The sequence below is a fragment of the Bombina bombina genome, chromosome 8 (genome assembly GCF_027579735.1).
Source record: "Bombina bombina isolate aBomBom1 chromosome 8, aBomBom1.pri, whole genome shotgun sequence".
NCBI lineage: Eukaryota > Metazoa > Chordata > Amphibia > Anura > Bombinatoridae > Bombina > Bombina bombina.
Genome location: NC_069506.1, coordinates 15,753,177 through 15,769,033, shown reverse-complemented (window position 1 = coordinate 15,769,033; position 15,857 = coordinate 15,753,177).

The window sequence follows — 15,857 nt, the reverse complement described above, 5'->3', positions numbered from 1 at the left end:
TCCCCATTGAGCCGTAATGGTTTTGCGTGAGGTTGCAAAACAAAAAGAAAACGCTGTCTGAAGCCGTAATGCTTAGACAGTTTCAAAGCCGAAAAGCGCACTTATACCCGGTTTCTATTGAATGCACAAAACAGTTAAAAGCTGTCGATAAGGTCTCAAACATGATGATACGCTCGACTAGACCTTAAAATGCTTATTTTTTGTCTTTTACATTGAGATCTTGAAGTTTGCAAACAATACAAGCTTTTCTAAATGTTATTTTCATCTGTAATATTTAGTGCTGCGCCAGGCAGGTTGTGGATCTTAATATGAACTTCATGTAAAAATATAATCACGCACATAGCTCCAACCAGACCTGAGTCTGGGGCATATACATATACACACACATTTATTATCACACAAACAAATGGCTGATCTTAGTTAATAAGAAAAGAATATAAAGAATTTATTTTAAAGTTGCCAAATCACTTTACTTGGCTCAAAAACACCAAACTCCTAACGCTGCAACTAACGACTGTCTCTTTACCTCTCTAGCTGAGAACAGGTTAGTAGCTCATGCACTAAACGTAACCTATACTCTGTCGGCTTACCATAGTAACATACTTGTTATGATGCGATTTGAGAAATACGACATCTGATGGAAGCGTTAACTTACAGGAAAAGAATTACTGCATGCACTGCGCAAAGCATTTTAAACCTTGAACTAAAATGGAGCCATAAACTACTTTTAGCTGTTGGCAACTTTGGTAGCTTATGACTCCTTTTTACTAACTCAATAGAAATGAGAGAGAAAAGAAAAAAAACACACTGCACCACCAAACAAGATTAGACCATTAAATTGCTGTACTATTTCTTGAACAGATATTTTTAATCACCAAAACGTTGATGATATAGCAACCTGCATCCAGCTCAGGAGTGTTAGTTTTTCTGCATCAGGGCTTCTTTGCAAAAGTCACAGATATGGGAAGGCCTTAACCCCCTTAATGACCGTGACGTACTATGTATGTCGCCAGTCGTTAAGGTTTTCCTTGGCAACAAAAGCGTGGGTCAAGTCATGAGCAGTGGAACCACTCTGTTGTACCCTCCCTCCACCCTTCTGGTGACCAGAAATAGCACAATCTTGCCACTGGCGGCAAGACGGCGCTATTAGTAATGCAATCCCCATTAAAAGACCAGCATTGCACAGGGTATGTTGCTGGTCCTTAAGGGGTTAATGCAAATGGGAGAATGCTTTACCGCAGACCATATTTTGCATTGCAGTTTTAGGTCCCAAAAAAAAACAAACCTTACACCTCTTCTGTAAAAAGCCAACTCTCCCACAAGCAAATGCTCTAACCTAGACTTACAAAATTCTGCCGGTTCCCTAAACCAGCTATTTGATTTGCAATATCCACAAGTGATACAGCAGAGAGTAGAACCAGCACAGTGCACGTGAAGACCTTGGGTATTGCCTTTTCCTCAAAACGTGATAAAACACGTAGATGGTCCACAGCACTATTAGAAAATATTCACTTTATTGGTAACAGCATAAAAACTAATAAGTGACATTTCAGGTCTCTCCAAAGATTAAGGGGGAGACCCCAAAATGTCACTTATTGGTGTGTATGCTGTTACCAATAAAGTGAATACTTTTATAAAGTGCTGTGGACCATCTACGTATTTTAGCTTTTGATTTTCAGCAAACTCAGGTTACGGAATTGGCTTTTTGGGCTCTAGCTGTAGAGAGATACATCCAATACTCATCCCACATTTATTTATTTACAAAAACATGTTTAAAAGGGATATTTAACACACACTAGACATGTGTATTCAAACCAAACTTTAGAAAATGTAGATGTATCCCCCATATTAGTTGTATATATAAAAAAAAAACTATAAAGATTTAGTTTCTATGACATACTTTATAAAGTAATGGGCACTTATCTAACTGTCCTAAACAGTAAAGGTATATGACAAAACTTAAGTTTAAACATGGTGGCACCCATTACAACAATTTTAAGAGTTAATTTACAGGGGAAGGAAACAAAATAAAAGTATATTGCAATGTATTTTAACTAGACAAACATTTTATATCACAAGCTCTTACTATTTAGTATCACTTTAAGGCTTTCATCTTGCCACTTTGCCCAGATATAGGGGCAATAAGTCATTGCAATTGTCTGTGCACTAGAGCACTGGTTTTGAAACCTGTCCCCAGGCCTCCCTAACAGGACACATTTTGAGGATCTCTGAACTAGAGCACAGGTGCAGTAATCAGCTGAATAGTAAACAGTTACTTTACCTGCTCTTATCCAATGTAATCCTGAAAACCTGGCCTGTTGGGGAGGCCAGGTATGAAAACCAGTGCACTAGAGCTATGTGATCATTTGTAATATTGTACCCTGAAAATAAAGTTTTTAAAAATCCTGTGTGGAATTATTGAGTATAAAAGGAATGAAATAAGAACATACACCCCCCCCCCCATTCACAATAAATACCGAGATACAAATGTGAACTTCAAGCAAGTGGCGATTAATACTGACAATACACTTTGTTTTAGACTAAGGGAAATATGGCTGTGCATCTTACTACATTTTGTTTTTTAAATTAAATAACTGCTTCATGGTTTCCTAGAGAGTTTAAAAAAAAATAATTCTCATTTTGGGAAAATTTAATAAGTGAAGTCAGCACATTTATCTCCGTTCAGATTTGCACAGGTATAGGAGGGTAACCTGTGTATTACATGCATATGCTTTTAGCTCAGATAAAGTGCACAGACTTTGCCCTGGGTATAGATGGGCATCGCACATGTAAAAGGCTGTGTTTACATAGCTTACATTCTGCCTAAACCTGTTCCTGGACAATTTTTTACTTTTTACTTAAAAGTGCTTCATAGCTTTTTAGATTAGTGTTGCTGTAAAATAGCCCTTTAAACAATGCAGTTTGATTGGGAAAATAAATACATTTGTAAGTGGTTTTGCTGTTAATGTTTTATGAGCTCGACAGCAATAAAATCTGTGATAATTCCCTGCAATGCTCCACTTGAACATTAGATTAATTTTTAAGGCTAAAATAAACATTTCGAAGAAGTATAGGTCACACTGAGTGATAAGGGTCATGTATATATTTAATAATGGAATTTGTGTAAATATCTGCAGATTTATTATGTTCTATACACAAAATATAAAACACACCCATATGTACACACACTCACCATCCTCTTAAAAAAATATAAATACAAATTCACATGCACAATGCCTCAGCACACACCTCTATATACCTCATAATTAGTTCACGTTCTTGTTTGAGTTGCACAAAGGTGAAAAAAAAAACTTATTGTGTGTGTAGCAGTTCTCTCTATGGCTTTCATCTTTAAAGGGACAGTCTAGGCCAAAATAAACTTTCATGATTCAGATAGAGCATGTAATTTTAAACAATTTTCCAATTTACTTTTATCACCAATTTTGTTTGATCTCTTGGTATTCTTAGTTGAAAGCTTAACCTAGGAGGTTCATATGCTAATTTCTTAGACCTTGAAACCCACCACTTTCAAATAGCATTTTAACAGTTTTTCACCACTAGAGGGTGTTAGTTCACGTATTTCATATAGATAACACTGTGCTCGTGCACGAGAAGTTATCTGGGAGCAGGCACTGATTGGCTAGACTGCAAGTCTGTCAAAAGAACTGAAAAAAGGGGCAGTTTGCAGAGGCTTAGATACAAGATAATCACAGAGGTTTAAAGTATATTATTATAACTGTGTTGGTTATGCAAAACTGGGAAATGGGTAATAAAGGGATTATTTATCTTTTAAAACAATAAAAATTCTGGTGTAGACTGTCCCTTTAAAATTCAGGATTAAAGGGGACATTGTACACTAGATTTTTCTTTGCATAAATGTTCTGTAGCTGATCCATCTATATAGCCCATCTGGGAGTGTTTTTATTTAAAAAAATAATTTAAAAAAATTAAAAAAAAAAAAAAAGATAAAAAACGTATAGTTTTTCCTTTTTTTTTTTTTTAAGAACATTGTGCTGATTTTCAGACTCCTAACCAAGTCCCACAGTGTCAGATGTATACACGTGTTTACTGACTCCTGCAGGCTCCTGTTTATGTTATTTGACTTTTAATATAGCAGGCAAGGGGGGAGGCGAGTGTCTGCTCTTTTTGTTTACCCAGCCACTTTCAATGGGTGTTCCAGCTAACCTCATCATCAGTGCTAAACTGGGATTTTCTAAGTAAGTTTTTAAACGGTTTTATACTGGATTTGTATATCAGCATCTGTGCATATTATTATTTATAGTAGTGTCTATTACAAGTTAGATGAAAATTGGTGCATACTGTCCCTTTAACCATGATTTTTAAACCATTATGCCAACACGATTACCAAAACTACTTTATAAAAAGATCAATAGATAAGCATGTGGTCAGCCAACCTTAGTCTTTTCATATTAATATTCTTTAGAGGTAATGAGAACATTCAGAGCAATAGTAAGGTTGTGCTAGGCACCATACACAAGTAGACACAATCAATGCATATACCAAAGCAACACACACACCACACAAACAACCTAATTTCATGGTCTCTGGTGCTAAGGTTTTTAATTAAAAAAAGCAAGGAAAACAAAGCCTGTACAACAGTCGAATCTTCATAGAAAGTTGCAAGCACACAATTCAGCCACATTTTACAAACAGCTGCCTTCACACTATCCCCGTATTGTAGTAAAATGTTTTGTCCAAACCATCTGACCACATCAATCAATGAGTTCTAATGTAACACATATACAGACACACATTTACTTTAGCACACATACAAATTGATTACAAATGCAGACACACATTTACTTTAGCACACAAACAAAATGATTACAAATGCAGACACACATTTACTTTAGCACACATACAAAGTGATTACAAATGCAGACACACATTTACTTTAGCACACATACAAATTGATTACAAATGCAGACACACATTTACTTTAGCACACATACAAATTGATTACAAATGCAGACACACATTTACTTTAGCACACATACAAAGTGATTACAAATGCAGACACACATTTACTTTAGCACACATACAAATTGATTACAAATACAGACATACATTTACTTTAGCACACATACAAAGTGATTACAAATGCAGACACACATTTACTTTAGCACACATACAAATTGATTACAAATGCAGACACACATTTACTTTAGCACACATACAAATTGATTACAAATGCAGACACACATTTACTTTATCACATATACAAATTGATTACAAATGCAGACACACATTTACTTTATCACATATACAAATTGATTACAAATGCAGACACACATTTACTTTAGCACACATACAAATTGATTACAAATGCAGACACACATTTACTTTAGCACACATACAAATTGATTACAAATGCAGACACACATTTACTTTAGCACACAAACAAAATGATTACAAATGCAGACACACATTTACTTTAGCACACATACAAATTGATTACAAATGCAGACACACATTTACTTTAGCACACATACAAATTGATTACAAATGCAGACACACATTTACTTTAGCACACATACAAATTGATTACAAATGCAGACACACATTTACTTTAGCACACATACAAATTGATTACAAATGCAGACACACATTTACTTTAGCACACATACAAATTGATTACAAATGCAGACACACATTTACTTTAGCACATAAACAAATTGATAACAAATGCAGACACACATTTACTTTAGCACACATACAAATTGATTACAAATGCAGACACACATTTACTTTAGCACACATACAAAGTGATGACAAATGCAGACACACATTTACTTTAGCACACATACAAAGTGATGACAAATGCAGACACACATTTACTTTAGCACACATACAAATTGATTACAAATGCAGACACACATTTACTTTAGCACACATACAAATTGATAACAAATGCAGACACACATTTACTTTAGCACACATACAAATTGATTACAAATGCAGACACACATTTACTTTAGCACACATACAAATTGATTACAAATGCAGCCACACATTTACTTTAGCACACATACAAAGTGATTACAAATGCAGACACACATTTACTTTAGCACACATACAAATTGATTACAAATGCAGACTCACATTTACTTTAGCACACATACAAATTGATTACAAATGCAGACTCACATTTACTTTAGCACACATACAAATTGATTACAAATGCAGACTCACATTTACTTTAGCACACATACAAATTGATTACAAATGCAGACACACATTTACTTTAGCACACATACAAATTGATGACAAATGCAGACACACATTTACTTTAGCACACATACAAATTGATTACAAATGCAGACTCACATTTACTTTAGCACACATACAAATTGATTACAAATGCAGACTCACATTTACTTTAGCACACAAAGTGATTACAAATGCAGACTCACATTTACTTTAGCACACAAAGTGATTACAAATGCAGACGCACATTTACTTTAGCACACAAACAAAGTGATTACAAATGCAGACACACATTTATTTTAGCACACATACAAATTGATTACAAATGCAGACTCACATTTACTTTAGCACACAAACAAAATGATTACAAATGCAGACACACATTTACTTTAGCACACATACAAATTGATTACAAATGCAGACACACATTTACTTTAGCACACATACAAATTGATTACAAATGCAGACACACATTTACTTTAGCACACATACAAATTGATTACAAATGCAGACACACATTTACTTTAGCACACATACAAAGTGATTACAAATGCAGACACACATTTACTTTAGCACACATACAAATTGATTACAAATGCAGACATACATTTACTTTAGCACACATACAAAGTGATTACAAATGCAGACACACATTTACTTTAGCACACATACAAATTGATTACAAATGCAGACACACATTTACTTTAGCACACATACAAATTGATTACAAATGCAGACACACATTTACTTTATCACATATACAAATTGATTACAAATGCAGACACACATTTACTTTATCACATATACAAATTGATTACAAATGCAGACACACATTTACTTTAGCACACATACAAATTGATTACAAATGCAGACACACATTTACTTTAGCACACATACAAATTGATTACAAATGCAGACACACATTTACTTTAGCACACAAACAAAATGATTACAAATGCAGACACACATTTACTTTAGCACACATACAAATTGATTACAAATGCAGACACACATTTACTTTAGCACACATACAAATTGATTACAAATGCAGACACACATTTACTTTAGCACACATACAAATTGATTACAAATGCAGACACACATTTACTTTAGCACACATACAAATTGATTACAAATGCAGACACACATTTACTTTAGCACACATACAAATTGATTACAAATGCAGACACACATTTACTTTAGCACATAAACAAATTGATAACAAATGCAGACACACATTTACTTTAGCACACATACAAATTGATTACAAATGCAGACACACATTTACTTTAGCACACATACAAAGTGATGACAAATGCAGACACACATTTACTTTAGCACACATACAAAGTGATGACAAATGCAGACACACATTTACTTTAGCACACATACAAATTGATTACAAATGCAGACACACATTTACTTTAGCACACATACAAATTGATAACAAATGCAGACACACATTTACTTTAGCACACATACAAATTGATTACAAATGCAGACACACATTTACTTTAGCACACATACAAATTGATTACAAATGCAGCCACACATTTACTTTAGCACACATACAAAGTGATTACAAATGCAGACACACATTTACTTTAGCACACATACAAATTGATTACAAATGCAGACTCACATTTACTTTAGCACACATACAAATTGATTACAAATGCAGACTCACATTTACTTTAGCACACATACAAATTGATTACAAATGCAGACTCACATTTACTTTAGCACACATACAAATTGATTACAAATGCAGACACACATTTACTTTAGCACACATACAAATTGATGACAAATGCAGACACACATTTACTTTAGCACACATACAAATTGATTACAAATGCAGACTCACATTTACTTTAGCACACATACAAAGTGATTACAAATGCAGACACACATTTACTTTAGCACACATACAAATTGATGACAAATGCAGACACACATTTACTTTAGCACACATACAAATTGATTACAAATGCAGACTCACATTTACTTTAGCACACATACAAATTGATTACAAATGCAGACTCACATTTACTTTAGCACACAAAGTGATTACAAATGCAGACTCACATTTACTTTATCACACAAAGTGATTACAAATGCAGACGCACATTTACTTTAGCACACAAACAAAGTGATTACAAATGCAGACACACATTTATTTTAGCACACATACAAATTGATTACAAATGCAGACTCACATTGTCTTTTACACACAAACCTTATTTATTTTTGCAACTAACCCAGAACCTCAGATGTGTAGGGAGGGGTTATTTAAACCTCAGGGATATAGAACTTATTGGCTATTTAGTAATTAGAAAAAAAATAAAAACCAGAGAAAACACCTGCACATTAGCCTTAAAGGGACAGTTTACTCTAATATTTTCTCCCATTTAGGACTAGATTACAAGTGGAGCGCTAACAGTAGTGTGCAAGTGATATCAGCTTTTTTTCAGCTCTTTGCATGCATTGAACATGTGTACAAATGTATTTATATACATATACTGTATATGCATACATACACAAGTCTAAATATGTATATGTATATATTTATATATATATTTATATATATATATATATATGTGTGTGTGTGTGTACAGATGTATTTATATGTGTACAAATGTATTTACATACATATATACACATATAAACACATTAATACATATACTGTGTATATATATATACACACACATATAAACACATTAATACATATACTGTATATATATATATATATACACACACATATAAACACATTAATACATATACTGTATATATATATATATATATATATATATACACACACACATATAAACACATTATCCCTTTCATAACAGGGTCATAAAGCCCAGCACCGCTTGGACGGAATACAACGCCATAATGGCGCTAAAAGGTTGAATATCTATGTGTGTGTTTATGTGCATTAGAGCCCTCTGCAGTCAAATACCTGAAAACATGAAAAGACATTCTTATTCAATATTAATATTTAATATTGGTTTTATCATTGTATTTACTGTAAATATTTTACATCTCAATGTTCTTCACACACATATATATATATATATATATAGAGAGAGAGAGAGAGATTTGTATATATATATATATATATATATATATATACTGTATATATTTGTACCTATATAAAATTATTTATATATATATATATATATAAGCCAAAGGTAAAAGTCACTGTTACTGCCCTTTCCAAATTAGTTGTCTTGCAGACAAAAACAAAGTCCGGTAAATATACGTTCTCTGTATCAAAGCAATAAACCTTTAGAGAATATATGTGTATATAAATTGCTTTGAACCTCTTAAAACAGCCCGGCTGGCCCCCTATAAACGCCTATGTAGATATCAATAGACATATCAGAGACAGAGTGTGCTTCAGAAAACCGGAGGCTTAGGGGGTACAAAAAAGCGGTCAGAAACAGAGTATGCGGTACCTTCAAATTTCGAACATAAAGAGTGAAGACCAGGACCAGTTATCCCAGACGGCGTAAGCGCCTTTACTCACCGCTCCTCTGGACCGCTGACCCCAAAATAGCTCAGTCTCTAGTTTACCTCCGGAATTCACATGTGTGCACTCGATAGTCTCCTCGGCAAAACTTCAAAGAGGCGTCCTACTATGCAGGAGGGGGCGTGTCGTGCGTGCTTCAGCGTTTCGAATCCATACGCTGATCCTAATCGGCTATCGAAAACAGAGTTCCCATGAACCGGCTTCGGAGCTTAAAGTCCCAGACCTGCTGCTGCTGCCCGGAGTAATTGTAGTAAAGTAGAAAAAAGTTGCAAGCAGCGGTCTTAAAAGCAAATAGTCTTTATTGAAATATAGGATAAAAACACTCCATGAAATGGCACAAATGCATGCACAACATTAGTCCGCTAACATGTTTCGGCCAGGGGCCGTAATCATAGCTAATGGACTTAGCACCTGTGTACCTTAAAAAGCACCAGGATAACCCTGATTGGGTAAAAACAAAATCTCACATTGTGATGCTAATTTAACTCTTTAAGTACTTTTACAAAGAAATGTTATATTTCAATTCACAGTTTTCTTATTACAAATAGCCTGTCACTAGAAAACCTACTAATAACATGAATGAATATACACAAAAACATATATGACAGCAGAATTATCTAATGAAAACTAATCAAAAGGATTTAAACAATAAATCTAACTATGGACTAAACCGCTAAAAATGCACACCATAGAGAGCAACTACCTACCAACTAAATTGTGTAACATTTGAAATATAGTACAATATGTAGCGATACACATGTAGAGTTGCTAAAGAAAATACATAACTTTATATAATCATAAGCTCTAAACAGTTACACTGTTTCTGTTTCAATGGTGGCAAAAAGCATTACAAAACCAACAAAGATTTAATGTAATCAAAAATGAATAGTAAAAGTTTCCTAATCTGTCATGTTATTGTAATCAAAGACATGCTATTGGATGGGGAATAAAAATAATACTATTAATCTAAAATAAACTAGAAAAGAGGGAACATAATATTTAGAACACTTATTCAAGTGGCTGGATGATGTATTATGTATTACCTAAGCACTATTCTATTTTAATTTAGGAATGTAAACAAGATTCGTTTGTCACCAAATAACCCCTGTATTGCCGTCTGAGTGATATTCTCCTTGTGGAGTATTCAACGGTAGGGCTAGTGAATACCTAGCCCCCAAGGGGAAATGTAGGAAAGAAAAGTTCTATATATTAAGAGAACGATTCAGCGGAGGCATAAAAAATGTCAATATTGCAGAAATGCACGGCAATGGATACAATAAATTCCATTACATCATATTATATTTACTCTACAATATAATAAACCATTATATTGTTGCTTTGTTGTTATAATAACAATAATAATAGGGGGAGAGAAATTGGTGCCGCAGAAAAGGGAACGTAACCCATGGCAAAAAATCTCTCTCATTGCCAATAATTAATTAGATCATACTCGGAGTTCAGGCCAGTGGGTACACGGGTCTGGAGTCTGAAGATCCAAAACATTTCCCTCTTCTGCAGCAACCTATCCCTGTCCCCTCCCCTTGGTGGACAGGTAACTCTTTCAATAGCCTGCCATTTCAGTGTATTGACACTGCTACGATGGTATTTAGCAAAATGCTGCACCAAAGGTGTGGATGCCGTACCTGCCTGTATAGTTGACAGATGATTACGTATGCGCACCTTAACCTCTGTTGTAGTAAGTCCCACGTACTGTAGATGACATTGGGTACAACTGAGGACATAGACCACATATGTGGAGGTGCACTTTAGACATGTTTGTATGGGGAACCTTTCACCTGTCACCTCTGATTTAATATTATCCGCAGGGAGGACAAACTCACACACCCTACATTTGTTGTGACATTTGAAAATGCCCCTATGTGTAAGCCAGGAGCTCTGTCGTGTATCGGTTTTGGGTAAGACTGATGGTGACAACATGTTACCTAAAGTGCTTGTTTTCCTATAGGAACACCGCAATCCCTTGGAGACACAGTTCTCCAATTTGTCATCTGCAGCAAGAAAAGAGAAGTGTTTTTTCACTATTCTGCAAATGTCATGATATTCCTGACTGTATTCTGTAACAAAGGTTACTCCTTTGTGATGTTCCTCAGATAGACTGAGAGCATTACTTTTTGTATCCAAAGTTTGCTTCCTATCAAGCGCATCAACCTGATTTCTTGCTTTTTTGATGACATGGGAACTATACCCTCTACTCTTTAATCTGTTTGTCAAATCTTTAGATTGTTCTGTATATTTATCAGGTAGTGTGCAGTTGCGCTTGACCCTAGTGAACTGTCCCTTGGCTACCGCATAGGGTACGTGTCTTGGGTGACAACTACTCGCATGGAGGAGTGTATTTCCTGCTATGGGTTTCCTAAAAATCTCAGTAATCACCCTTCCATCATCCATACCCTTAATAGTGATGTCCAAAAAGTTTATTTTATTTTCACTCAGTTCATAGGTAAACTTAATTCCAATATTATTGGAATTCAAATATGCCACAAAAGATGTGAACTGCATTGTGCTCCCCTTCCATACAAGAAGGAGATCATCAATAAAGCGAACATAAAAACAAATTAGATGTCTGTAGGAATTTCCATCTCCAAAGACGTGGGACAGCTCCCACCAACCCATAAAGAGGTTGGCATAGGAGGGGGCAAACTTGGCCCCCATAGCTGTCCCACGTCTCTGGAGATAGAACCTGTCCTCAAAAGAAAAATAATTGTGAGTTAGCAAAAACTTTAATACTCTGAGTATGAAGCACCGAAAGTCCTCTGAAAAATCAGAATAATGTTCCAGAAAAAAACCAACCGCTGTAAGGCCCTCCTCATGAGGGATCGAGGAGTACAATGCTACTACATCAATAGTTGCCCATTTATAGCAAGCACTGTTCCACTTAAGTTTGTCCAGAATCATTATTACATCCTTCGTATCCTGGATGTAACTATGTAGGTTCTTAACAAGTGGTTGTAGAATACTATCAACCCATTGTGACACATGTTCCAACAGAGAATTAATACCACTCACTATTGGACGACCCCTGACTTCTGTCAGGGACTTATGGACTTTGGGCAAATGATGGAAAATGGGCACAACTGGATGATCCACCACTAGAAATTCAAAGGTTTTTTGATCGTAGTGCCCTTCCTCCAGCCCATCGTCCAAAATGTCCAATAGATCTTTCTTAAATGTAGTGGTAGGATCCCTGTCAAGGGGGATATAATCCTCTACATTGTTAAGCTGGCGTAGTGCCTCATTTACATAGTCAGTCTTGTTCAAAACCACGACAGAGCCCCCCTTATCGGCTGAGCGTATAACAATGTTTTTGTTCTCTTGGAGCTCCTTAAGAGCCACTCTCTCAGACCTAGACAAATTGGGGGTCTGGTAGGCAACTGAATCTTTGAGTTTAATCAAGTCTCGTTCCACTCGCTTAAAGAAAGTTTCTAGGGTGGAACCTCTATTGTGAATGGGGTAAAATTCCGATTTGTTTTGAAAACCACTAACAGCATTAATACTTTGTTTATTGGTTAGTGATAAAGAGTCGTGTGACAAACTCTCCAAATTGATTAAATCACATGTTTCACCAAAATTAAACCTATTTAGCTTAGGGGTATGTGTAAGTTGCATTGACTGGGAATTAAGGCTATCCCCTTGTGTGGACTGTTGGGATTCTGTGAAAAAATGCCTCTGAAGAGTCATATTACGTATAAGTTTATTCACATCAAGAATAGTGTTAAATACATTGAAATGATTAGTAGGAGCAAAATTCAAGCCATGACTAAGTAGAGAGATTTGTGGGTCTGTTAAAGTGAATCCTGATAAATTTATCACATTATTTACATTAGTTATTTGTATTTCTTCCTGCCTCTTTGACCTCTCAATTGGTAGTGGTCCTGACCTGTTTGTCCTATCCCTGTGCGCTGTGGAGGAAGACGAAAAACCTGCTCTATCTGGCGTTGATCATCATCAGATATAACTGTTTGTGGTACTGTTGTACTGTTATCAACATACTTTGTAGAGGAACCTTTAGGTTCAGCAAATTTAGTCTTAGGTGTCACTGCTTGTATCTGATGGTGACCAGAGCCAGTAGCCTCGCAGACTGCCTGTTGTGATGAATTTTGTTTGGTATTTTTAAGTATGCTTCTTGGTGGTTCATCACCACTCGAAGCCCCATTATCATCCCCTGACTCAAAGTCAGTGTCAGAATATGTCACTCTCTTGGTTTCTGTATTGTGTACAGCCCCTTGATCATTATTAGTGTTTCTATTCCTACTACCGTTCCGTCTATTTCTGGATCTACCTCTAGATTGTCTTCTTGATCTATTGTCTGCCTTTTTCCATGTATATACAGTGTTGCTATTATAGTCTGTCTGATCCCTTATAAATTTAGTTTGTTTAGTTTCAAGGACTGCTTTTTTCACCTGTGCAACTGTTATTTTAAGAATACCATCAAATTTGGCGAAGCTAGTCTCCAGCTGTCTTGAGTTCATTTCTGTCTGTAAGAGCTCTATCTCTCCTCTAATAGCTTTCAGAACATTTGATTTATATGAAATTAATAATAGCATTAGGCGTGTAGAACAATCAGACAAAATATCATTCCATGTACTAATAAAATCTACATCAGTGACATCAAACGTGGGAAATTTATTCAATCTCAGACCACGTGGTATAATTTTAAGTTTAATGTATGTTTCCAAAGTCCAAATGTCCCACTGTAGTTTGTGTTCCCTTATCAAAAGCTTTTCCATATCTTCAAATAAGGTGGACAATGAATAATTGGATTTATCAGTAGAAAAGATCCTCTCAATTTCTAGTGTAGGATAGTCCCTTTCCGTGACAGGCAACAATGAATAAAAATTAGTGACCTCCATGGAGAGAAAGGACAGCTCTGTAAATTGGACAGAAACAGAAAGGTGCAACCAGGCTAAGCACCTAAATAAACAAGCCAAAGGTAAAAGTCACTGTTACTGCCCTTTCCAAATTAGTTGTCTTGCAGACAAAAACAAAGTCCGGTAAATATACGTTCTCTGTATCAAAGCAATAAACCTTTAGAGAATATATGTGTATATAAATTGCTTTGAACCTCTTAAAACAGCCCGGCTGGCCCCCTATAAACGCCTATGTAGATATCAATAGACATATCAGAGACAGAGTGTGCTTCAGAAAACCGGAGGCTTAGGGGGTACAAAAAAGCGGTCAGAAACAGAGTATGCGGTACCTTCAAATTTCGAACATAAAGAGTGAAGACCAGGACCAGTTATCCCAGACGGCGTAAGCGCCTTTACTCACCGCTCCTCTGGACCGCTGACCCCAAAATAGCTCAGTCTCTAGTTTACCTCCGGAATTCACATGTGTGCACTCGATAGTCTCCTCGGCAAAACTTCAAAGAGGCGTCCTACTATGCAGGAGGGGGCGTGTCGTGCGTGCTTCAGCGTTTCGAATCCATACGCTGATCCTAATCGGCTATCGAAAACAGAGTTCCCATGAACTGAGTGAAAATAAAATAAACTTTTTGGACATCACTATTAAGGGTATGGATGATGGAAGGGTGATTACTGAGATTTTTAGGAAACCCATAGCAGGAAATACACTCCTCCATGCGAGTAGTTGTCACCCAAGACACGTACCCTATGCGGTAGCCAAGGGACAGTTCACTAGGGTCAAGCGCAACTGCACACTACCTGATAAATATACAGAACAATCTAAAGATTTGACAAACAGATTAAAGAGTAGAGGGTATAGTTCCCATGTCATCAAAAAAGCAAGAAATCAGGTTGATGCGCTTGATAGGAAGCAAACTTTGGATACAAAAAGTAATGCTCTCAGTCTATCTGAGGAACATCACAAAGGAGTAACCTTTGTTACAGAATACAGTCAGGAATATCATGACATTTGCAGAATAGTGAAAAAACACTTCTCTTTTCTTGCTGCAGATGACAAATTGGAGAACTGTGTCTCCAAGGGATTGCGGTGTTCCTATAGGAAAACAAGCACTTTAGGTAACATGTTGTCACCATCAGTCTTACCCAAAACCGATACACGACAGAGCTCCTGGCTTACACATAGGGGCATTTTCAAATGTCACAACAAATGT